Source organism: Protopterus annectens, chromosome 5.part1 (assembly GCF_019279795.1).
Source record: "Protopterus annectens isolate FY-2018-M chromosome 5.part1, PAN1.0, whole genome shotgun sequence".
NCBI classification, from domain to species: Eukaryota; Metazoa; Chordata; order Ceratodontiformes; family Protopteridae; genus Protopterus; species Protopterus annectens.
The window spans coordinates 342,873,014-342,897,435 of NC_056736.1; the positions used below are offsets into that span (position 1 = coordinate 342,873,014).

At 45.3% G+C, this 24,422-nt stretch overlaps 1 protein-coding gene across 1 annotated transcript in view; it reads left to right on the forward strand.

Annotated features, from left to right (window-relative positions):
- Positions 1-24,422, forward strand: part of CLPB (caseinolytic mitochondrial matrix peptidase chaperone subunit B) — a 2,847,862-nt gene that overhangs the window by 2,805,638 nt on the left and 17,802 nt on the right. The gene's annotated exons all lie outside the window — the stretch shown is intronic.

The following is a 24,422-nucleotide window of genomic DNA, read 5'->3' on the forward strand; positions in this document are numbered from 1 at the left end:
TTGCCCCAGGAGCAGAGGAGGCCTGTAGAATCAAGGTTCCAGGGAGCCCTTCTCTGAGAAACCTTTTCATCATCCCTGTGGCGTTGCCCGACTGTCCTTCCCTGGAGACAGTAGGGGGTCAGTTGTCTAGGCACCATCTAGCCTGAGCAAATATTACAAATGATCAATGGGTGCTAACCATTATATCTAGGGGCTATTGCATCCTGATCACTTTCAGTTCAGGGCCCTGCCCTTTGGTCTCACTTCAGCCCCCGGGTGCTCACCAAATGCATGGCAGTGGTGGCAGCTCATCTCCGGCTGCAGTGACTGCAGGTGTTTTCCTGTTTAGATCATTAGCTCCTAACGTCCCCCAAAAAGCATCGACTATTGGACAACGTACAATGTGATAGTGTTCAATCTCGCCGTTTGTTCTTACACATGGGTTCGGAGCCGATCCTCGGCTCCGTGTCGGCCGCTTGCAAGCTCTGCATCGAGAAGAAGCTCGAGACAACCTAATACCCACAATCCCCCTCTGCCTTTACCTCAGATCTAGTTTGCCGCTGCTGCGTTCGCATCACTGGGATCTAGCTCGAGCAACTTCAGATAAGATATAACTTTATTTTTGTTATATTTGAGAAAAATTGTTCTAAAAGTACTTTTTGGTAGACATAGTGTATGTGTGTGTGGTAAGGTAGAATTCTCGGTACCGTTAAGTTTAATTGAACTGGTTAGAGTTTTTCGGGGCCTTCCACCCCTTACTTAAATTTGACAACCGGACTGACTTATATATCGGATTCGACATTTTTCTACTGGATTTGTCTCTCTACTGGACTTGACTTTTTCTATTACCTGTAAGATGTCTGAGAAAATTAAATCAGGCTTTAAACGTTGCCAGTGTGGCCAAAAAATGTCAGTTACTGACAACCATAGTTCCTGTGTCTACTGCCTTGGCCCTCTCCACTTACAAGAGGACTGTTCAATTTGTCACTCTTTTAGTGGGAGGGTCATGACAGATAGGCGCAGGAAACTCATGGACAGGGGGTTATTAAAACCTTCCTTTCAGGAGGCTCTGGATGCTTCAGACCAGGCATCCAAATCCTCGAAGGAATCGAAGACGTCGGAGCCCAAGTCATCGGCTCTGAGCTCTTCGAGTAAAGTTAGATCACCGGTTCCACAGACTTCGGGGCCGAGTGTTCAACTGGTGTCAGTTCCTGAGCCTCGAGTCTTGGAACCGGTGATGGAGCTCCCTCCCTCGACTCTATTGAGGTCGGCTCCGTCTTCGGTTCCTTTGACCCGTTCTTCTTCTAAGCTCTCCGATGTCGATGTGGATCGTGTGGTGCAGAAGTTATTGGAGCATTCGGCCCTGTCCAAACTTATTTCGGTTTCCACCCAGTTGGTGTCGAAACTTGAAGGCCTCCCATTGTCTCCATCCATTCCTCCTCCTCCGAGACCTGTCCAGTCTTTGGAGCCGGAAGAGGTTGATCTTCTGATTGTGGAGCCCTCGGGTCCAGAACCGTCCTTTTCTCGGTCTGTTCCTCTCACCTCGACTCCGGACCGTACCGGAGTCTCGGAGCCGACGATCTGTCCTTGGTTCCGGGGCCAAGAGTCGAACCGACGTTTCGGTTCCGACTCTTCCCCTCGGGGCCTCGGCGCGGATCGATTCGGCTCCGTCCTCGGGGTCGATGCCTTCGGTGCCTGTTTCGGGGATTCTTCCCATTTCTTCGGAACCGGGAGATTCTTCGACTCGGGACCCGGGGGCTTTCGATCTCATGAGGAAGGTGTTGTCTACCCAGACAACCACATCAGTAGAAGCAACCTCTCCTCCCCATAAAGGGCCGTTATCCTCCTCTGCACCCACGGCCACATCCAAGCGTCGAGCACCGGTGTCTCAGCCACCCCTGGAGGGTGCCCCCTCTTCCTCAGAGGCTTCTTCGGATGCTCCCCACGAAGAAGTCCCTAGGAAAAGATTGTGTAAGAGGAGACACTTAGATTCTCCACAAGAGTCTTTGACATCCGATACTGACTTGGATGAGTCAGAAGGGTCCCCTAAGTCACCTTCAGAAGATGTCTCTTTTTCTGACATATTGGAGATCCTGAAACAGAGAGGTGACTGGCAGTCCCTTCCCCCTTCTGAGGATGAGTCAGTCTTGCTGAAGGCATTCGGTGCTCGCCCTTCCTCCTCCTCGGTCACTCCGCCTTCGATGAATTAATGGAACTTATTGCTCGAAGGGCGGAGGCTCCTGACACAGTGGAACCAGTCCCTAGGAAACCCAATAAGTATATCACTGCACCCCAGGACAAGACTTATTTGACAAAAGGAGTTCCAGTGGATGCTATGGTGGTGGCAGCGGCCACGAAAAAGGAGATGTCGGAATCTTCCTCATCTGTCCATCCCCCTAATAAAGATTCTAGGACTATGGACAGGTATGGGAAGCGCATTTTTAGTTCAGCGGCTTTTTCCATGCGATCCCTGAACTATTTGACCCACTTTACACGACTACAGAGGGATCTAGTCAAAGAGTTGGGAGATACCCTCCAGGGTACTACAGATGCTGCTGTCTCAGAGAAAGTGACAGCGCAACTTAATACCCTTACATCCATTGTGAACTCGTCCATGAGGCTGATCTCTTACGCAGCCGAAGGTTTGAGTAGGGCAGCAGCTTCAGCGATTGCTCTTCGCAGACAATCCTGGATGCGCTTATGTTCATTTGCGGAAGCCTTCAAGTCTTCCTTTACTAACGCCCCATTTGACGGTGCCACTCTTTTTGGCCCCAAAGTAAAGGAGACCCTTACCCGGTGTGAGCAGGAGGGAAAGACTCTGTCTGCTGTCGGAGTCTGTTTTTCCACCCCAACCAGACCGTACCCCAAAGGGCAACGTGGTGGAAAAATGTGGTTTCGAAAACCCCAAGGATCTTTCCCAGGCACACAGGGTGATGCCCCTTCCAGAGGCAGAGGAGGGGGCAGAGGTGGAAGACGCCACCCTGGCGGCAGAGGGGGTCCGCAGAATCAAGGTGACAGGGATACACTCCCTGGTAAACCTTTCCAGCACTCCTGAGAGGAGGCCCGACTGTCCTGCTCTGGAGGCAGTCGGGGGTCGCTTAGCTTTATACCCTCAGGCCTGGCAAAACATAACTACAGACAAGTGGGTAAAAAGCGTGGTTACCAGAGGTTACAATATACCATTTCTATCCTATCCCATTCCAAAGAAAAGACTCTCAGATGTACCGCCCCATCTGCGAGAGCCAGCAGCTATAGAAATTTCAAAGCTGCTAGAAAAAAGAGTCATCCAACCAGTCCCAGCGGACCAGAGAGGATTCGGGACTTACTCAAGGTTCTTTTTAGTTCCAAAGAAAACAGGGGACTGGAGGCCCATTCTGTACCTAAGCGACCTCAATACCTTCGTCAAGAAAGAAAAGTTCCGAATGGTCACGCTTCAATCGATCCTTCCATTCTTACAGAAGGACGACTGGATGTGCTCAATAGATCTGAAGGATGCATACTACCACATCAAAATGGCCAGGGCATCCAGAGATCATTTGCGTTTCCGGCTGGGTGCCAGTCACTTTCAGTTTCGAGCCCTGCCCTTTGGTCTGACCTCAGCCCCCAGGGTCTTCACCAAATGCATGGCAGTGGTAGCGTCTCACTTGAGACGCCTAGGATTCCAGGTGTTTCCATATCTGGACGACTGGCTCCTTTCGGCCACCACCCAGCGTCAACTAGTACAGGCCAGAGATTACACTCTTCAACTGTGTACTCACCTAGGAATTTCCGTAAACTTCGGAAAATCCTTACTACAGCCATCACAGCGTATCTTATTCATAGGAGCGGAATTAGATACACATCAGTTAATTCTAAGACTTCCTCCAGAAAGGATACTTTCACTTCAGACTCACATACGTCTTCTTCTCTTGTCCAGGAAATCCCCAGCAAAACTGGTACTGAAGGTTTTGGGACTCATGTCAGCTTCTCTTATTGCAATACCCTTGGGAAGACTGCACATGAGAGTCCTACAATGGCTACTGTTTGCACAATGGTCGTTCCAACAACTACCTCTAACACACGAGATTCTTATAACGAACACTTGCAAAACACACCTAAACTGGTGGCTTCAGACTTGCAATTTTTCCAAGGGGAGACCATTTGTGCTACCCACGCCTACAGCTACAGTGACCACGGACGCTTCCCTGATAGGGTGGGGGGGCATCTTTCAGGAACAGACAGTCCAAGGCGAATGGACCAATTTAGAGTACAATCTGCACATCAATGTTCTAGAGTTGAGGGCAGTGTTTCTAGCATTGCAACACTTTGCTCCCCTTCTTCCTCTGGGAACTATTGCAGTTCAGACGGACAACATGTCGGTAGTCTGGTACATAAACAAGCAAGGGGGAACCAAGTCCTATCAGCTATGCAGAGAGGCCATGAGAATCTGGCAATGGGCGGAGTCCACGGGTCGCTTTCTGATAGCAACGCACATCCCGGGGTCATCCAACGTCATAGCCGACAGGCTGAGCAGAGCAATACTGTTACCGCACGAGTGGTCCCTAAAACAGTCAGTTGCGAAAAAGATTTTTCGCACGTGGGGCCAGCCTTCCTGCGATCTGTTTGCGTCTCCAATGAACGCCAAATGCAGGAGCTACTTTGCCCTATTACCCCCTCCAGGGGAAGTCCCCAGGGACGCACTGATTCACGATTGGCCCCCAGGACTCCTGTACGCATTTCCTCCCATCCCCCTGATCTCAAAGTTTCTCCAGAAAGCCAAAAACCTACACAGGACAATAATCCTCATTGCCCCATTCTGGTCTCGTCAAATTTGGTTCCCCTTCCTCATGACACACTGCATTCGGGGACCCTGGATCCTGGACCCAGAGCCAGATCTATTGACTCACTCGTCAGGGGCTCCCCACCCCTCGCTCTTGTCCTTCCATCTAGCAGCTTGGTTGCTCCAATTCCCAACTTAGCCAGGTCTGATCTTCTTTCGCCTGCAGTTCAGAATATATTAGTGGCTTCTCATAAAGCTTCCACTACTAAAACATATACTAGTAAATGGAAGCGCTTTGTATTCTGGGCGAATACACAGCAAGTAGACCCTGTTATAGCTCCTTTGAATAAAATATTAGAGTTTTTAACAGACTTGTTCCATCAGGGTGCTTCTCCTGCCACATTAAGAGTTCAATTGGCTGCCATTTCTAATTTCCATGTGGAAGAATGTGGGGCTCCTGTTATGGCCCACAGACTTTGTAAAGCCTTTTTAAAAGGGGATTTTCATATTAGACCACCAATTAGATCTCCTACGTCACCTTGGAGTCTAAACTTATTATTATCTAAGTTAATGCTGCCCCCCTTTGAACCAGCCTCCTCTTGCCCATTGAAATTTTTGTCGTGGAAGACTCTCTTTTTGGTAGCCATTACATCCGCTAGGCGAGTATCTGAACTTCAAGCTCTCTCCATTAAGCACCCTTATTTGATCTTTCACTCTGACAGAGTTTCTCTTCGCACTAATTCATCCTTCCTTCCTAAGGTTTGTTCTATTAACAATATTAATCAGTCCATTGAATTACCCACTTTCTTCAAGAATCAGTCCAATAAAATGGAGTATATGTTGCACAAATTGGATGTCCACAGACAACTAAGGTTTTACTTGGATAGAACAAAAGATCACAGAAAATCTGATCAAATTTTTGTAGCCTTTGCTGATAACAGGAAAGGAGTAGCGGTTACCAAAAGAACTCTTTCTAAGTGGTTAACTGATTGTATCATCTATGTCTATGATTCTTCAGATCAAACTCTTTTGCACAAACCCAAAGGACATTCCACAAGGTCAGTGTCTACATCCCTGGCTCATGCAGCTCGCCTACCACTAGACGCTATTTGTGCGGCTGCTACTTGGTCTAAACCACATACATTCATTTCTCATTATAAGGTAGACAAGGTTTCTAGGGACAGGGCAACCTTTGGTTCCACTGTGCTCAAGAGCGTCCTTCCGTGAGTTCCTCAGGAACAAGGAGCTAGGGACGCTACCCATGTAAGAACAAGCGAGATTGAACACTATCACATATAGAAGTTATGTCCTTACCATAACGTTCCATGTGGAGTGTTCATCTCGCCTTTGTTCTTACATTCCCACCCTCCCGCCCTTAGGAAGAACGTTCAGTTTGGTGCCTGGTCTGGGGCATTCTGCTTCTGCATTGCAGCTGTTGTGTATATAGTTGACATGTATATATATATGTGTATATATGTATATATATATATATATATATATATATATATAGACTCTTAGTTTCTGTGCATATGTGATATTGGCATGAGTGTTCTCTCTCTGACTACTGGTTTGCTTGCAAACTAGATCTGAGGTAAAGGCAGAGGGGGATTGTGGGTATTAGGTTGTCTCGAGCTTCTTCTCGATGCAGAGCTTGCAAGCGGCCGACACGGAGCCGAGGATCGGCTCCGAACCCATGTGTAAGAACAAAGGCGAGATGAACACTCCACATGGAACGTTATGGTAAGGACATAACTTCTATTTCCCTGCTGTCCCTGTTCCATCAGTTGGGAATTACGGTAAACCTAGCCAAGTCCTCCTTGATTCCAACTCAACAGCTGGAGTTCATAGGCACTCTGTTGGATACCACCTTGTAGATTGCAGCTTTTCCTCTTCGGGCAACTGTAATACACTCCCATGTTCAGGTTCTGCTGAAGCTAACATGCCCTGCGGCTTCATACATCATCAGGGCTCTAGGATCTATGGTGGCTGCCATTTATTTGGTTCCAATGGCAAGGTACCACATGAGAGTTCTACAGTGGTCCTTTGCAGTTCAATGGTCAGTGTTTCTTCATCCCCTATTGTTCCACATTCGCCTCACCCCTGTTTGTCGGAAACATCTATTGTGGTGAATTCGCTCCCCGAACCTCTTCGCGGGCAGATCCTTCTCTCCCCCGATTCCCATGGCCACTGTCACCATGGACGCTTCCCTCCTAAGGTGGGGGACATTTCCGGGGAAAGTCTGTCCAAGGGACGTGGTCCTCCTCAGAGACCAAGCTGCACATTAACATTCTGGAGATGAGAGCAGTCCTTTTATCATTACAAGCCTTTCAGGATTGCTTCCCTTGGGGAATGATTGCAGTTCTATCGGACAACATGGCAGTTGTTTGGTATATAAACAAGCAAGGGGGCACACGTTCTTATCTGCTTTGTCGCGAGGCTATGAGGGTATGTGAATGGATGATGTCCATGGGGCGCTTTCTCATTGCAATGCACATTCCCAGAGCATCCACCGTTTTGGTGGACAAATTGAGCAGGGCTATTCTGACCCCTCACAAGTGGTCCCTGAATTCAGTGGTGGCTCAACAGATTTTCCATTGGCGGGGTTATCCGAGCTGTGATCTGTTTGGATCACATCTCAACCACAAATGCAGCAATTTCTTTACATTGATCCCCCCAGAGGGGGAATCCCCCAGGGGTGCAGTCATGCATGATCGGCCTTTGGGTCTCCTTTATGCCTTTCCACCTTTGCCTTTAATTCTCAGAGTACTTCAGGAAAGCCAGACATCTCAAGACATAATTGATCCTCATTGCCCCCTTCTGGCCTTGGCAGGTGTGGTTTCCCCTTCTACGATTTCACTTGAGGCACCCACCCTGGGTGCTCAGTCCATCTCCGGATCTAATATCACATCCATCTCTACTTCCGCTCCTGAATCTTCAAATGATACCCTTCGTCTGACAGTATGGTATGTCCTCTTCCAGTGGTCTTGGCTAAGTCCAGGCTAGCCTCGCCCATGAAGGATATTATCTTTGCTTCCCAGAGATCTTCCACTAGGAGAGTGTATATCAGCAAATGGAAGAGATTTTCTATCTGGACAAAGAACAAGAATCTGGACCCTTTCTGGCTTCCATTCCCGAGATTCTTCTCTTTCTGACTTCTCTGTTTAAGGAAGGGGCCAGTTTTTCCACGGTCAAGGTTCAATTAGCAGCGATTTCAAATTTTCATCTTAACGATGAATCTACCTTTTCTTTTCGGCTCTGCAAAGCCTTTTTGAAAGGTGTATTTTTGTTACGGCCCCCTGTAAAGGACCCATCTCCACTGTGGGATCTTGCTTTGATGCTGACATTAACAAAACCCCCCTTCGAACCGGCTGCATCCTGTGATCTCAAATTTCTTTCTTGGAAGACTGCCCTTTTAGTGTCAGTAACTTCAGCGAAGAGGGTCTCTGAGCTGCAAGCTCTTACAATTAAGCCGCCCTACTTAATTTTCCATAAGGATGGAGTGTCTCTGAAACCCGATCCATCTTTTATGCCCAAGGTAGCTTCGGAGGCTAATCTCAATCAATGTATTCATCTCCGAATATTCTTCCCTAATTATGCCAGTAAAGGGGAATATATTCTGTATACCTTGGATGTTCATTGCCAACTATGTTTCTATCTTCATGGGACCAAGGAATTTAGATGTTCAGACGAGGTGTTTGTAGCCTTTTCTGTGTACAGAAAGGGCAGGGGAATATCGAAATTTACGGTCTCCCGCTGGATTTCGCAATGCATTTTCTTAATTTACTCTTCAGAAGGTATTCCTTTATCTGCAGCAGTAAAGGCTCATCAATCCTTAGATGATATTTGTGCAGCAACAACATGGCCTTCACCTCACATGTTCATCTCCCACTATAAGTTGGATTTGATCTCTAGAGGAAGGGCTTTCTTTGGCTCCACAGTTCTTCGGCATGTCCTTCCTTGAGGCCTCCTATGATTCAGGTAGCTGGGAACTCTGACCCTAATGTGAGGAATGGTGACTAAGATAACATCAGATTTATAGTTATGTACTTATCATAACTTGGCATCTGTGTTATCTGTAGTCACCTTTCATCACGGTCCCACCCTCTAGCCCCCTTCCTGAGAGATTATCAGGATGTTGGTGGACCTGTGTTGGTGGTAGTTGTTTTGGTCTGTCTTCTTTCATTATGCAAACTCAATCTGAGGGATTAGAGGACAGCAGGGCATCATGGGAGGGGAGGAGCTTGAGCTAAGCTGTAGTCTGAGTATGCCGGCTCAGATCCAACATCGGATCCAAAACCCTAATGTGATGAATGGTGACTACCGATAACACAGATGCCAAATTATGGTAAGTACATAACTATAATTTTATTTGCATAGATATACACGTATATATCTATACACAGACATACTTATTAATGTGACTTTTATTAATGTAATTTTTATGCATACTAATGGCTGTTTTTATCAATGTGGTTCTTATACACAAGCATATGTATTTATAAATAAATAAATGTATAGTTACAAGATTTTATCATAATATGCCATAACAATGTATCTGAAGTAGTTTACTTCATTTGATCTTCAACCTGTGGGAATATGGATCCGTATTGGATCTGAGCCAGCAAAGATTACTAGCATCAGCTCCGAGCTCCAGACTCCTCCCCTTACCCATAATCCACCTCCCTTGCCTTCCATCCCCAGATCTCGTTTACTGCGATGTGTGAAACATCGTGTCTCCAGAGCTCCAGCTAGCAGGGTGTTTTTGGATTGTAAGTTTCCTAAAGTTTTCTGTTTATTTAGCTGTTTTAGATTAGTATAGGTACCCTTTCTCCCCTCCCATTGCTTTGGGGTCGTGTGTAGGCTTGTAGTAGTAGTTAGTTAGTGTAGTTTGTCTGTGGTGCCCCCCCCCTTTTTAGTCAGTCTAGTGTGGTGAGTGGGTTTGTTGTTAGTTTATAGGAATAAAGTTTTTTGTTTGTTCTCTAACTTTCTTCTGTAAGCATGGACACCCCTGAGTCCCTAACCGAGGACACAGACTTAGATGAGGGGGAGAGCTCCCCAAGGTCACCTCCCGACGATGTCTCCTTTGGAGACACTATGGAGATCCTGCTCCAGCGGGGAGGTTGGTCTGCCCCCAAGCCCTCCTCTGATGAGTCTGTGTTTCTGGAGGCCTTTGGCATGGGTTCATCTACGTCTTGGGTGTCCCCCCCCCCCATGGATCCTTTAGTGGATTTGATCATCTCGCAGGTGTGGAAGCAACCTGATACCATGCAGTCGATCCCGAAGCACCCTGATAAGGTTTTGAGTCCCCCTATAGACAGGCCTTCCTGGAACAAGGGCTCCTCAATGGATGCCATGGTGGTAGCAGTAGCCATGAAGAGGGAACTATCTCAGGAAAGTTCCTCGGTCCACCCTCCTGACCGAGAGTTAAGGATGATGGACCGGCTGGGGAAGCAAGTGTATGCTTCAGCTACCTTTTTGATAAGGGCACTGAACTACTTGGCCCATGTCACGAGACTTAAGCGTGACCTGGTGAAGGAGCTGGAGGAGTCTCCACCCAAGTCCATCTCACAGGAGGACAAGGCTTTGTTCTCCTCGAAAATGTCCACTTTGAGAGCAGTATTGAATACGTCCATGCGACTCCTCTCCCATGCAATGGAAGGAGCGGCTAGGGCGGCTGGGTCCGGCGTGTCCATGAGGCTTAACGCCTAGCTCAGGTTGTGCCAATTTACCGGACCCTTTAAGGCATCCTTTGCCCCAATGCCTCTTATGATGGCTCGACTCTGTTCGGTAAGACTGTCAAGGAGACGCTAGTCCAGTGTGAGAAGGATGGGAAGACACTGTCTGTCGTCGGGATCCACTTCTCTAACCCTCAAAGGTCCTTTTCCCGGAACCAGAGAGGGCAAAAGAAGATATGGTTCCGGATGTCTCAGTATTCCCGGGACACTCAGGGCACTTCTTCCCCCAGAGGCAGAGGGGGACAGAATGGATGCTGGCCCAGAGGCCGAGGGGGTCCGCCAAGCTTTGGGTCTCAAGAGTCTTTCTTGGACAGACCCGGGCAGCAACCCTGAGGGGGTTGCCCGACTGCTCTACTCTGGAGGCAGTTGGGGGACGATTGTCTTTGCACCCAGTGGCATGGGAGTCCATAACAACGGACTGCTGGATACTGCAAGTCATATCCAGAGGATATTCTGTCCCCTTCATGGGTCCTCCAACACCTCCCATACACCTCCTGGATGTTTTGCCCACGCAAAGGGAGGCAGCAGCACAAGAAATGTCCAAGCTGCTAGGAAAATGAGCCATCAAAACCGTCCCCCCAGATCAGTTTGGATCAGGCTTCTACTCCAGGTTCTTTTTGGTGCCAAAGAAAACAGGGGACTTAACACCCATTCTGGACCATTCTACCCAGAACCTGTCAGTCCATCATGCCGTACCTGCAAGAGAGTGACTAGATCTGCTTGTTAGATCTCCAGGATGCTTACTATCACATAAAAATGCACAGAAGCTCCAGGAGGTTCCTCCGCTTCCGGCTAGGGGCCAATCATTACCAATTTCGAGCCCTACCCTTTGGTCTCACCAAAGCCCCCAAGGTGTTTGCCAAAGTGATGGTGGTGGTAGCGGATCACCTGAGGCTTCAGAGGATTCAGGTCTATCCATACCTCAACGATTAGCTCTTCACTGTTCCCACCAGGTGTCTACTTTCCCAAACCAGGACTACTTTATGACACTTACCCTGAGTTTGGGTATCACAATTAACACATCCAAATCTCTACTAGAGCCTGTACAGGTGATAGACTGCGTTGGTGCCAGGATAGACACACTCCAGGGAAAAGTGTTCCTGACTTCGGAGAGAGTTCAAAACCTCAGGATGCATGTCTCCCTAATTTACTAATCTCATCTCCCGACAGCAGAATCTGTATTGAGGGCCCTAGGCTCGATGGCGGCGACCATAACTCTCCTTCCATGTGCTCGACTACATATGCGGATTCTTTAATGGACTTTGGCTTTTCAGTGGTCCCTGTTGGATTTACCACTGTCCTATTCTGTCCACCTAAGTCAAGTGTGTCGGTCATCCCTCATATAGTGGATGAGCTCTCAGGACATTTTGGAGGGATGACCCTTCATTCCAGCCCCGGCCCAAGCCACAGTGACCACGGATGCCTCCCAACTTGGGTGGGGGTCATTGTTCAGGCAGGACAGTCCAAGGCCTGTGGTCCCTCATAGAGACCAGTTTGCATATCAGTGTCCTTGAGATGAGGGCGGTCCCTCTAGCGTTGCAGGCCCTTCATACCTTTCTTCCTCAGTGGACGATTGCTGTTCAACCAGACAACATGTCGGTAGTCTGGTACATCAACAAACATGGAGGGACCAAATCTTATCCCCTTTGTCACGAGGCCATGTGAGTGTGGGAATGGGTGATCTCCACTGGTCGCTTTCTTATCGCAACACACATTCCGGGACGGTCCAACATTCTAGCGGACAGGCTAAGTCGGACCATTCTGATGCCTTATGAGTGGTCTCTGAATCTGTCAGTAGTGGAACAGATCTTCAGTGAGTGGGGTCAATCTTGCTGCAATCTCTTCGCATATGTTAAGTTACACATTACCTTGAGAAAGAAGACAAATACAGTTCTTTCTCTCTTTCAGTGGTATTTATTAACTACAGTACACATGTAGAGGAGCCTCATGGAAAAGCACCAGGGAGACTCCCAGAACAAAGGAATGCACAAGCTTATATACTGTGAATATTGCCGACGGTACAAAAATATAAAATGAACCAATTAGATCATTATACAAGACAATTAACCAATCAATGATTTACCCGTAAGCATAAAGCAGTTCACATTATTATATCTCTGGGCAGAGAAAGAAAATCGGATACACTTCCATATAGAGTAGGGCTAGAGGTAAGGCCTGTACCCAAGTGAGGCCCGTTTCCGTAGTAATTTTAGCCTGTCTAGTTTTTAGTGTCTGATTCATACGTTCACTAATACCTGATGCCTGTTGTCTATATGGACAATGAAATTTTAAGGTGATGCCTAACATTTTACACAATTAATCAATCAACTGAGCAGTAAAATGTGTTCCACGGTCCAAATATATTTGACAGGGAACACCAAAACGAGGTATCAATTCATAACAAAGTTTCTTAGCAACTGAAATAGCATCATTGTTAACACATGGGTAGGCTTCTGACCACCCAGAGAAAACATCAGCAACAGTTAAAACATATTTGAAATGAGTACAAGGTGGGAGTTCAATAAAATCTCATTGCAAAGCACAGAATGGTCCCAATGGTTTTGGCAGTGGTTGTGCGGGAGCCATAGTGCCTTTTGAAATGTTATACTGTAAACAAATGGAGCACGTGCTCAAAAAATGCTGCACAGAAGCAGAAAGTCCTGGGGCAAACCAATCCTTTTGGATTTGTTTTATTAACGCTTGTACCCCTACATGGGCTGGCAAATGATACGCTTTAATAAGAGAATTTAACATGGACATTGGGCAGACCAATCTGCAATCGGGATGTTGCCAAATGAGATCAGAGCGTTTAAAACAACCTTGAGCCAGCCATGTTTTTCTTTCTGATTCTGGTACTTCATCCTGTAAAGCTTTTAACACTGTGGTATCAAAAGTAACCATTTGTTGCAGAGGCTGCAGAAAATGTCCCTGAACAGTTTGTGAGAGAGCAGCCTGTTTAGCAGCCCAGTCAGCTAAATTATTGCCCTTAGTTTCAAAGGAGTCATTGGATTGATGGGCTGCACATTTAACAACAGCAAGTTCGGTTGGTAACAGTAAGTCTTGTAGCAAGTTATTGATATATAAATGTTTTTTAACAGGTGCCCCGGAAGATGTTAAAAACCCTTTTTCCTTCCACAATATACCAAAATCATGAGCAACATCATGGGCATAACGGGAGTCAGTATATATAGTAACAGACTTGTCCTTAACTATTTTACATGCATTCGATAATGCCACTAGTTCCGCAGCCTGTGCGGAAGTGCCTGGGGGTAATCGTGCTGATCTTAAAACTTCAGTCGGAGTACAAACCGACCAAGCAGCTTGGAATTCACCAGAGTTTGTTCATAAGGATCCATCAACAAAAAGAACTAAATCAGGATTTTGCAAAGGAGTGTCATACAAGTGCAACCTAGGAGAAAGAACAGAGTTAACTACAAGCACACAATCATGTGTTTCGCCCTCATCTGAAGTTGGTATTAAAGAGGCAGGGTTCAGTGGTGGGCAGCGTGTGACTTGCAGGGCAGAATTATTTATTAAGCTTAATTCATACTTGGTGAGGTGTGCGTTTGAAAGATACTGTGTTTTTGTTTTTAAAAGTAACGCTTGAACTGCATGTGGAACTGCTAGTATAGTATCATGTCCCAGTGTTAGTGGGGCTGCCATATCAACCAAGACAGTGGCAGCTGCCACAGCTCGTAAACAGGCTGGGTAACCAGAGGCAACTGGATCCAGCTGAGTGCTATAGTAAGCAATAGGCCGGTAGCCTCCAGTGCGTTACTGGGCCAAGAGACCCAAAGCAGTCTTGTTTCGCTCACAGCAAAAGAAAACAAAAGGTTTGGAATAATCTGGCAACCCTAAGGCAGGAGGATTTACCAAGGCTGTTTTGATAGCCTGAAAAGCCTCTTTATGCTTTGACATCCAGGGTAAAGGTTCCGTAACATCCTTTTTTAGGAGTTGTAACAGGGGGGCCGAAATCTCTGAAAAATTAGGCACCCACTGTCTGCAGTATCCTGCTAGGCCAAAGAATCCTTGAAGCTGCCTCTGGGTTACAGGGCGAGGGGCACTTTGAATAGAAGTTATACGATTTTTTTGACGGGAACCCATTGCAATTATAAGTCCCAAATAATGCACCTTTTCCTGACAGAATTGTAATTTTGATCTATTTACTTTAAACCCTCATGTAGCTAAAAAGTTTAACACTAAAAGGGAATCCTCCATACATGATTCACTGTCTGGTGAAGCTATAAGAATATCTTCCACATATTGGACAAGAACTGAACGTGATGGTAGTTGCAGATCCTGTAGCTGTCTATGCATCTCTCTAGAAAATAAGGTTGGGGACTCTACGTATCCCTGGGGCAATCGAGTCCAAGTATACTGCTGACCTTTGTTAGGTAAATGCAAACAAATACTGACTATCAGGATGTACTGGATTAGAGAAAAAGGCTGATGAAATATCTATGACTGTAAAACATTGTGCGGTAGGTGGGATACAGCTCAAAATAGTAGCTGGGTTTGGTACAATTGGGAAAACAGGCAAAACAGCTTTGTTGACTTCATGCAAGTCCTGCACAAATCTGTAAGCTTGTTTGCCAGGTTTGTTTACCAGTAATTTTGGGGTATTACATAGGCTTGTGGTGGTTACTATGATTCCTTGCTGTTCCAATGCAGAAATGACAGGGGCAATACCAGATATAGCCTTAGCTGTCAAAGAGTACTGTGGCACTCACAGCAACCTTGCTCCTGGTTTTAGAGTTATTTTTACAGGAGTAGCTAAGGTCAAAAATCCCACATCATTGTCATGAGTAGTCCACAGGTGAGAGGGTAGGGAATGTAAACACCAGTTTCTATCAAGATCTGACTGGATATACATTGTCTGTAAAGTTATAGTTTCATCTAAGGCTGCCAGGGTACTATCCTGTTGATCTGAAGGTACTTGGAGATAAACTCCATCAGCTGTGTAAAAAATGGTGGCCCCCATTTTGCAAAAGTCTCTCCCTAATAGATTTAAAGGTGCTGAGGGTCCTACTAAAAATGCATGGTTATCTTGTAGAGGTCCCAAAGTTACTGGGACTGGAACAGTTTCGGAATACTCAGTAGGTATACCAGAGACACCCACTCCTGTAGTTATTTTGTCAGAGAGGGGAACATTCATTGCTGCTTTGCCAGCTAGCATGGATTTAGTTGCTCCGGTATCAATCAAAAATGGATATGGTTTATTTTTAACTAGTAACATAACATGTGGTCCATCCTGTTCCACAGGAATAAAAGGGCACAACTGCTGCTGTTTCTTTTCAGGAAACCTTCATTGTGGTTGCTGTTGATTGGACGGAATCCAATTAGAATTCTACTGATGCGACGTATCAGTGGGTGGGGCAGGTTCTTCAGCTAAATATAGACATTCATTCCTCCAATGGCCTCTTTGGCCACAGTTGAAACACTCTGTCTGATTACTATAATTCTGGGGTGGGGCCAACTGTGTTTCCTGCCAGTTTTGTCTATTTTGATTTCCTGCCCCATGGCGTCCACCCCTTCCTCTTCCTCGTCCTCTACCTCGCTGTCCAGGCGGCTGGCCAAAAGCGTTACACATTTGAATTTGTGCTTTTACTAGCTTTTCCTGTAAGTCCTTCTTTTCTTTAGCTAAGTGGTCAGATAGGTATTGTACCTGCTGGACTAACTCATGTAATCCTAAACTAGGCCAGTTTAAGCGCACTTCCTTTAACTTATCCCTCACCTGGGGGCGTAACCCATCTACGAAAGCAGCCGACAATCCGGTATGTGCCGGTCCTTCAGTGGGCTCTGGGTACCCAGAATAAGCCTCAAAGGCTTCTGTGAGCCAATTTAAATATTCGTCTACAGGCTCATCTTCTTTTTGTATGACTGATTTCATTTTCGACCAATTAGGGGTAGGCGGGATTATTACGGTGATAGCATCGACGATACGTTGCCTGACTGCCTCAAACCCATTCTTCCCTTGTGTATTGTGCTTAAGTATTAGGATAGGAACATTAGCATGATCCCAGATTTGTTTCATTAAATCAGCTGGGACGGCATATTGAAGGACTGCTCTAACCTCTTCTATGGTAGGATTTTGCAGACAAATATGTCCTGCTAGTACACGCTGGAACTTTGCTGGGTTTGTACGGATGGGTGGGAGTGACTTAGTAATAACTTGAAAATCAACTGCTGACTACGCCCTAGGTACTACTACAGTTGCCGGTTGTTCCGCATCCCTAGCATGCGCTGGGTTCAGAACTTCTCTCAAGGGAAACATTCTGTCATCATCTGATGACTCAGAGTCCGAATCAGGATTAAACTTATCAGGGCCATTATAGCCATCGCCATCATCTATCATGGCAGGAAACTGGCCAAAATGTTTTTTTCCAATGTAAATAAAGCCTTCCTTTTTTTTTCCTGATAAGATCTAGGCTTAAAAAGCATGTGTGCATTTGTCTACTGTTTTACCTTACTACGAGTCATCATGTGTGATGTCTTTTCCTTATCCTGTTCCTCAGTGTCTGATTCGCTAGACTGACCTCCCTCTGCCCGATCTCCGCTCCTAGTACTAGCATGCCTCTCTCCCCGCTGACTACCGCTCCCTAACGTGGAGCTCACAGCTCTTACCTGGACCGGTGGGGGCTGATACAGTGGTGGGGCTGTGGGTGGTGGGGGAAACCAAGGATTATCATCTTCAGATGATTCAGGTATTTGTAATTTACTTAATTATTTTACCGGATATAATCCCTTAAAGGGCGGTTCCTTCAGTCGCTTTTACCCTCTGCTACATCTAAATTACTCGCAGTGTGTTGTAGTTCTTTTAACTGTTCTTTTAATTTTTGCTGATTATCTTTGAGACTACTAATTACCGAATCCTTTTCCCTTTCCTTTGCCTCTGACATCCAGTCATTGAAAGCTGCCCAACATAACCCTGATATTTTTCTTCCCTTTTTTCTCAATTTTCCCTGCAAATTTGTCAGAATATTTTTATTAAAACTACCATTTTCTGGGAAGGCGAGATCACCATCATTTTTAGTAAGGGCGATCCACTGATTTAAAAACATGCAACTGTCCCGGGACACATGAAAAAACATATAACCAGCTGGTGTACCTCTTACTGGCTCTTTTATTGTTCCCACACTCGCTCCCATTGTCACGCAGAAAGCTATACTGTATTTTACAGGTTTAGCTAAGACGTGTAAACGTCGTTTTTCCCCACTCTCGTATCTCCTTTCACTCTTATGTCACCAGCGTTTCGTTTTAACCCACGCTCATACTGCACAATCAATAGCAGAAAAGAAATGCATGTCACTTACCTTAAAACGACTGAATGAGAGAAGTCATGTCATTTCTGCATAGTTAAAAATACCAAATCTTTAAGGCAGACAGATGCAGAAAAATGAAAGAAACAATGCAGAAACAGAAAAATCTGTTGTGGGACCTTTTATTAGCAGTATTTTGTTCAGTTCCTGACTGCTGCAGCTTGTTCTCAATTCAGATCCGAGTAAACGGCACCAGTTGTTAGGTTACACATTACCTTGAGAATGAAGACAAATACATTTCTTTCTCTCTTTCAGTGGTATTTATTAACTACAGTACACACGTGTGGGAGCCTCAAGGAAAAGCACCAGGGAGACTTCCAGAACAAAGGAATGTACAAGCTTATATACTGTGAATATTGCTGACGGTACAAAAATATAAAATGAACCAATTAGATTGTTATACAAGACAATTAACCAATCAATGATTTACCCGTAAGCATAAAGCAGTTCACATTATTATATCTCTGGGCAGAGAAAGAAAACCGGATACATTTCCATATAAGGCACATTTCCTGCTTTCAAGTAGACTTGTTTTTCAGTAATTTTCCACTACTCACAGTTCATTCAAAGTTCATAGTATACAGTACATCTTAATACATGCAGACTGTCACGTACTCAATTCCTTCAAACACATGCTTTGGCTGTTCATATTCTACACATAACCTTCCAATGCAAAGTGCAGCAGGTTTTTCACTCTGAACCCCTGCCGGGGGAGTCCCCCAGAGATTCTCTAGTTCATGCTTGGCCTCCCGGTCTTCTGTATGCTTACCCGCCAGTTCCTCTCATCCCGAGGTTTCTGCAGAAAGCTTGTCAACTGGGGAGCAAGGTGATACTCATTCCCCCATTCTGGCCTCGCCAGGTATGGTTTCCCTTCCTTTTGTCTCACCTTCTGGCTCCACCTTGGATCCTAGATCCCTTTCAGGATCTGATTTCACACCCATTTGGGGTGCCTTATCCGAATCTGGACAGCCTGAAACTCACGGCTTGGCTGCTCCAGTTCCCATGATTGCTAGGATTCCCGGACTTTCCTCCTCAGTTAAGTCTATTTTTGTAGCTGCTCATAAGTCTTTAAACAGAAAGATTTATCGCAGCAAGTGGAAACGTTTTTCTTTTTGGGCCTCTTAGAGGTGTTTAGATCCTTTCACGGCTCCTATTTCCACTAGTCTTGATTTCCTAGCTGATATTTTCCAGCACGGAGCTAGTTCTTCTACTGTCCAAGTTCAATTGGCTGCCATTTCTCATTTTCATGTGGGCTAGAATTTTGCATCCTTGGCATCTTCTAGACTGTGTAAAGCCTTCATCAAAGGCACCTTTTTGCTTTGCCCCCCCCCCCCCGGTCAAAGATCCTGTCCCCCCTTGGGACTTTATTATGGTTCTCCAAGCTCTGGTCGCCCCGCCTTTCGAGCCTGCCACTACTGTTGATCTAAAATTTCTATCGTGGAAAACAGCTTTTCTGGTCGCTATTACCTCTGCTAGAAGGGTTTCGGAATTACAGGCCTTGTCCATAAAATTTCTGTACATGATTTTTCATAAAGATAGAGTTTCCCTTCGAACCAGTCCATCCTTTCTTCTTAAGATGGCATCACCAGTCAGTATCAATCAGACTATAAATTTGCCTGTGTTCTTTTACCAATTTTACCAGCAGGATGGAATACAAACTACACATGTTGGATGTTCACAGACAGTTATGATTCTATTTACACAGGACAAAAAATGTTCGTAAATCTGATCAATTGTTTGTTTCGTGCTATAGACCCTTCTTGGGCAAACTTATTTCCAAGGTCACAATAGCTAGATGGATTTCTTCATACATCCTGCAGGTCTACAAGGACAAAGGCATGTCTCCTTCAGGTCAGATTAAAGCTCATTCCACTAGGTCCATGGCTACATCTGCAGCTTTCTGGTCTAGGGTGTCCTTGGATGACATTTGCTCTGCAGTTACTTGGTTCTCATCTCATACGTTTATCTCACATTATTAATTGAATTTGACATCTAGAAGGAGATCATCCTTTGGCTACGTGGTGCTCCGGAATATCCTTCCATGACGTCCACCCAGGAGTTTAGTAGCTGGGGACTCTGTCCCACAGGTTGAAGATCAAATGAAGTAAACTACTTCAGTTAAAAAAGTTATGTGCTCACCATAACGTTCCATCTGAGTAGTTGTACTTCATTTGTCTTAAACTGTCCCGCCCTCCTTCCCCTGGACCTTTGGCGCATGTTCAGCATACGGGCTGTAAGTATAGGTCACAATTATGTTATCAGGTCGGGTTATAAGTGTAAGTTCAGCAAACTCGATCTGGGGATTGAAGACAAGGGAGGTGTATTATGGGTAAGGGGAGGAGTCTGGAGCTCGGAGATGATGCTAGTAATCTTTGCCGGCTCGGATCCGATATGAATCTGTATTCCCACAGGTTGAAGACAACTGAAGTACAACTACTCAGGTGGAACGTTATGGTGAGTACATAACTTTTTTTTTTTTAGTACTTATTTAACTAGATTGACTTTTAATTGTCTATTAACTTAGATGTGACTTTTACACTGTATTTAAACCAAGCACTAGGCTTTATTAGTTGATTTATGCACCCGAGGAAGCCCTCTGGGTGAAAGTTTTTACTTGAGTATCTTAAAATTGCTTGGAATAATTAAAGGACTTCAGTTCTCTCTGTGCACCTGGAAAATTTGTTTGAAATTATTAAAGAATATTAGCTCACTCTGCCCTGGTTTCCAGTTATTTCTTTTTTCATTTTGGAAGTGCCTGTGCCACACAAGACAAACCTGCAGATTGAATCTGGAATTCCTTATTTTCTTGTGCCTAGACTTCTTTCAAAGTCAGTCCCTGTACTTATGTAGGTACACACTGTAGTTTGTAGCAACATTCTTAGTTCTACAAAATTGTAAATGCTCCCTGTACACTGTGTGCTTTAGCCCCTCTCCCATTTTTTCTTCAGCTAAGGACCCTTATCCTTAAAGACAACCCTGTTCAAAGTATCTTGACTCTACCTGCCATCTGCTCTATAATGCTTAGCCCTCTTACTGCATACCTCAACTCTCCTCTCCTGTCATCTACTAAGACCCTTTCTCTTCCTTGAATCTTCCCCGTTTCTTAACTTGCAATCACCTTGTAATTTTCCTAAAACCCCAGCCTACATCACCCAGTAACAGAAGTTTATACTTCTTATATTTTCTAAAGCTTGTATTTCTGAAAACCACTGCCTCCAACATATATTGATACAGACACTGACACCTAAAATTACGTTCTTTTATTTCTCTTATCCACTGCCTCTAATAGACACTGTTAGCTATTAATGTTTTGATCAGTCCTGCACCTTTCTCTTAACTACCTGCTACATCCTTACCTGATTGTTTTTTTTTTCTAGTAATATACTAGTCCGAGGCCATATCTCTGTGGTTTCATCTTCTGTTGTGGTACCAGATTGTGGCAGGCAGTTTGGTTTTAATTATAGTTCAACACTTGGCAAGGAGTGTGCCTAACCCTGTTTCAGGGGATTCTTCCTTACCCTGTTAACCAAGTTTCCCTGTTTCCTCCCATTCTATTATCAGATACTTACTCAAGAAACAATAGAACAAATGCTGCCCATCTGATGGAAATACATGTTTATAAAAGGATTTTTGATATTGGAGTCCTGTGCAGGACCTTTCCTTTCTAATTCTTTTTGTCAAGATTCAGAAGTTCAGAATGTTATCCCTTCAATTCCTTTTTATCTTTGCTGTCTGCTCTAGCTTTCATGGTAAAGCTAGATTTTAAAGGATGGCTATATCATCACATTCCCACTGGCAAACAGTTCAGGCATTTTTTTTAAGATTTGCTGTGTCTGACTTGCATTATATGTTCAGTTCTGTGTCTTACCCTTTGGCCTTTTCTCTGCATCAGAAATATTCATGGTGTCTGGCTATAAATGTTGCTTATTGCAGACTTCAAGGCATTCATATCTTTTCATGTTTTGACAATTGTTTTGTCTTGGCAGACTCTTTTTTGAGCTATCAATAGTCTTTATCAACAAGTGCAGACTCTTCTATTCCATCTACTTTCAGAAGTCTTCTTTTATACTTTGTCACATAATTCTATGACTGGGATGTTCATTAGATTCTACCCTGGTAGGAGCTGTGATGTCCCCACACTGGGCCAGGAAACAAGGAGTCTGAATCCTCGCCGCTGACACTGGAGAGGGACATTTCTTTGGAATACAGATGGATATACTCATAGGTTCATAGGTTCATACTAGGCTATCTGCCCTAGGGCATTTATAAGCCTAGCCAGAATGTGTTTGGCTTTCGCCACCCATTTTAAATTTATTTTGCTATGCCCTTTTTCGAGGTTAGTATACTGTGCCTCTGTCTAACAGTGACACAGAAGTGATAACCGGGGTAAACCTACGATCTCCCATCCACTCATCAAGATTCCTCTTGAAGAGAGTCAATGAGGGACTCTGCCTAACCTGGACTGGGATTTTATTCCAGAGTGAAGGGAGTCTCTGGGTTATGAATCTGTCCCTCCAGCATGTCCTATTTATTTCAGTGCTGAGGTTCAAGTCTCTCGAGCGCGTAGCTCGATGGGATTTGGATTTTCTGAGGTGCAGCATGTCCATTAATTCCGGGTTGGACATGGCTTTATACATCAGGCACAGATCGCCTCTGAACAGGCGGTATGCCACTGAGTAGAGCTGGAGTTTCTTTAACCGGGCAGCATATGGCATCTGTTTGAGCCCTTTGATCCTCTTGGTGAGGTACTTTTGGGGTCTTTCCAGTTGCTGCAGGTGTCTGGTAAGGTACATCCCAAAAGGGGCATTGTACTCAATTATGGGCCTGATGAGGGATGAGTAAAGAGGCACGATGACCTCCCTGATCAAGATGTGAATCCCTTCATGATTAGGTGGGCTATATAAAATGTTTTTCTAACCACTTTGGCCACGTGGTTGTCAAATGAGAGATTGCTATCAACTTGGGTCCCCAGGTCCCTAATTACTTCTTCTGTACTTAATGGATTACCACCTATGTGGTAATTTGTGGGCACTTTGTTTTGCCAAAGGGATGACTATACACTTTTTGACATTTAGCTTGAGGCCATGGCTCTGGCACCAGTTGTCTGTTTCTATGAGGCCCTTTTGGAGGATGCTTGTGTCGGCTGGAGAGTCGATTATGGCGCCCAGTTTGCAGTCATCTGTGAACTTGGTCAGCCACAGTCCTTCCGTGTTGGCCTGTACCTCCGAGAAATATATACCGAACAAGAGAGATCCCAGGACTGAGCCTTGTGGGACACCACTTGTAACTGGTTTGGAGTCTGACATGGCTCCAGCAATTCCAACCATGTGGGTTCTGTCCTTGAGCCAGTTTGCAATCCATCTAGTGACATAGGGGTTTATATTTAAGCTGGCGAGTGGGGTATTGTATCGAAGGCTTTTGCGAGGTCCAGGTAGGCTGTGTGGACCACCTTCCCCTCGTCAATCGCCTTGGTGACTTTTTCAAAGAAATCAACCAGGTTTAAGAGGCAGGATCTGCCCTTAACAAAGCCGAACTGGGTAGGATCCAGTGTCTGTAGGTCCCCAATATCATTATTTATGAGGTCCATGATGATCCTTTCCATAGCTTTGCAGACCAAGCTAGTCAGGCTTATGGGGCGATAGTTTCCAGGATCTGTTGAGGCACCACCTTTATGGAGAGGGACCACTGTTGCTGTATGCCACTCTTTGGGCACATATCCTGTAGTAAGGCTGAGATTGAACAGTAGTTTTATGTTTGGGTTTAGCTCTTCTTGGAGTTCATGTAAGACGCAGCCCGGGACACCGTCTGGTCCCATTGATGCTGTGTTATTTGCTTTGGAGAGGGCGGCTCTTACCTGAGCATCTGAGATGTCAGGGGGGCAGCATTCTGCTGGGATAGATATTTGCCCTTTTGGTGGGGAGGGGGGGGAGAAGTTTGCGCTGAACCTGTCAGCTAGGATGTTGGCAATGTCTGTGGGTTCAGTGTATTTTTTGTCATTTTGGACTAATTCTGAGCATATCTGGGAATTACCACCCAGGTTCCTAACATAACTAAAGAAAGCCTTGTGATTATCCTTAGTGTCCTGTGCAATTTTTCTCTCGAAGCTGGCCTTAGACAATTTTATGAGTGCCCGTAGTTTTTTGCTAATACTGATCAGTGATGCCTTCCCTTTTTGGGATTTTGCTCTATCATTTAGTAGCTTCCTCCTTCTATTGTATAGTTTGTTTATGGCTGGGGTCCACCAGACAGGACGTCTGCCTTTGGAGGATTTGGTCTTGGTTTTATTTGGGATCGCATGATCCATGCATTCCTGAAGGTGTTCCTAGAATGCGTTTATAAAGGATTCTGCGGTCTGGGCCGTATTTTCCACAGGCCCGGGGGCTTTGAAGGATTCCACCTCGGTTTTGAGGAGTGTACAATTTGCTTTAGAGAAGTTTTTCACTGTGGTTTTCTGGGCAGGGGGTGGGGTCGGGATGTGAATATCCAGTGAGATTAGTTTATGGTCTGATCTTACCAGTGAGGGATACACTTCTGGTCTGGAGCATAGAGTCCCCATGTTGGTGATGATCAGGTCCAGTATGTTTTCCCCTCTTGTGGGAGTGGTAACAAGTTGTTCCATAGCATTTGAGT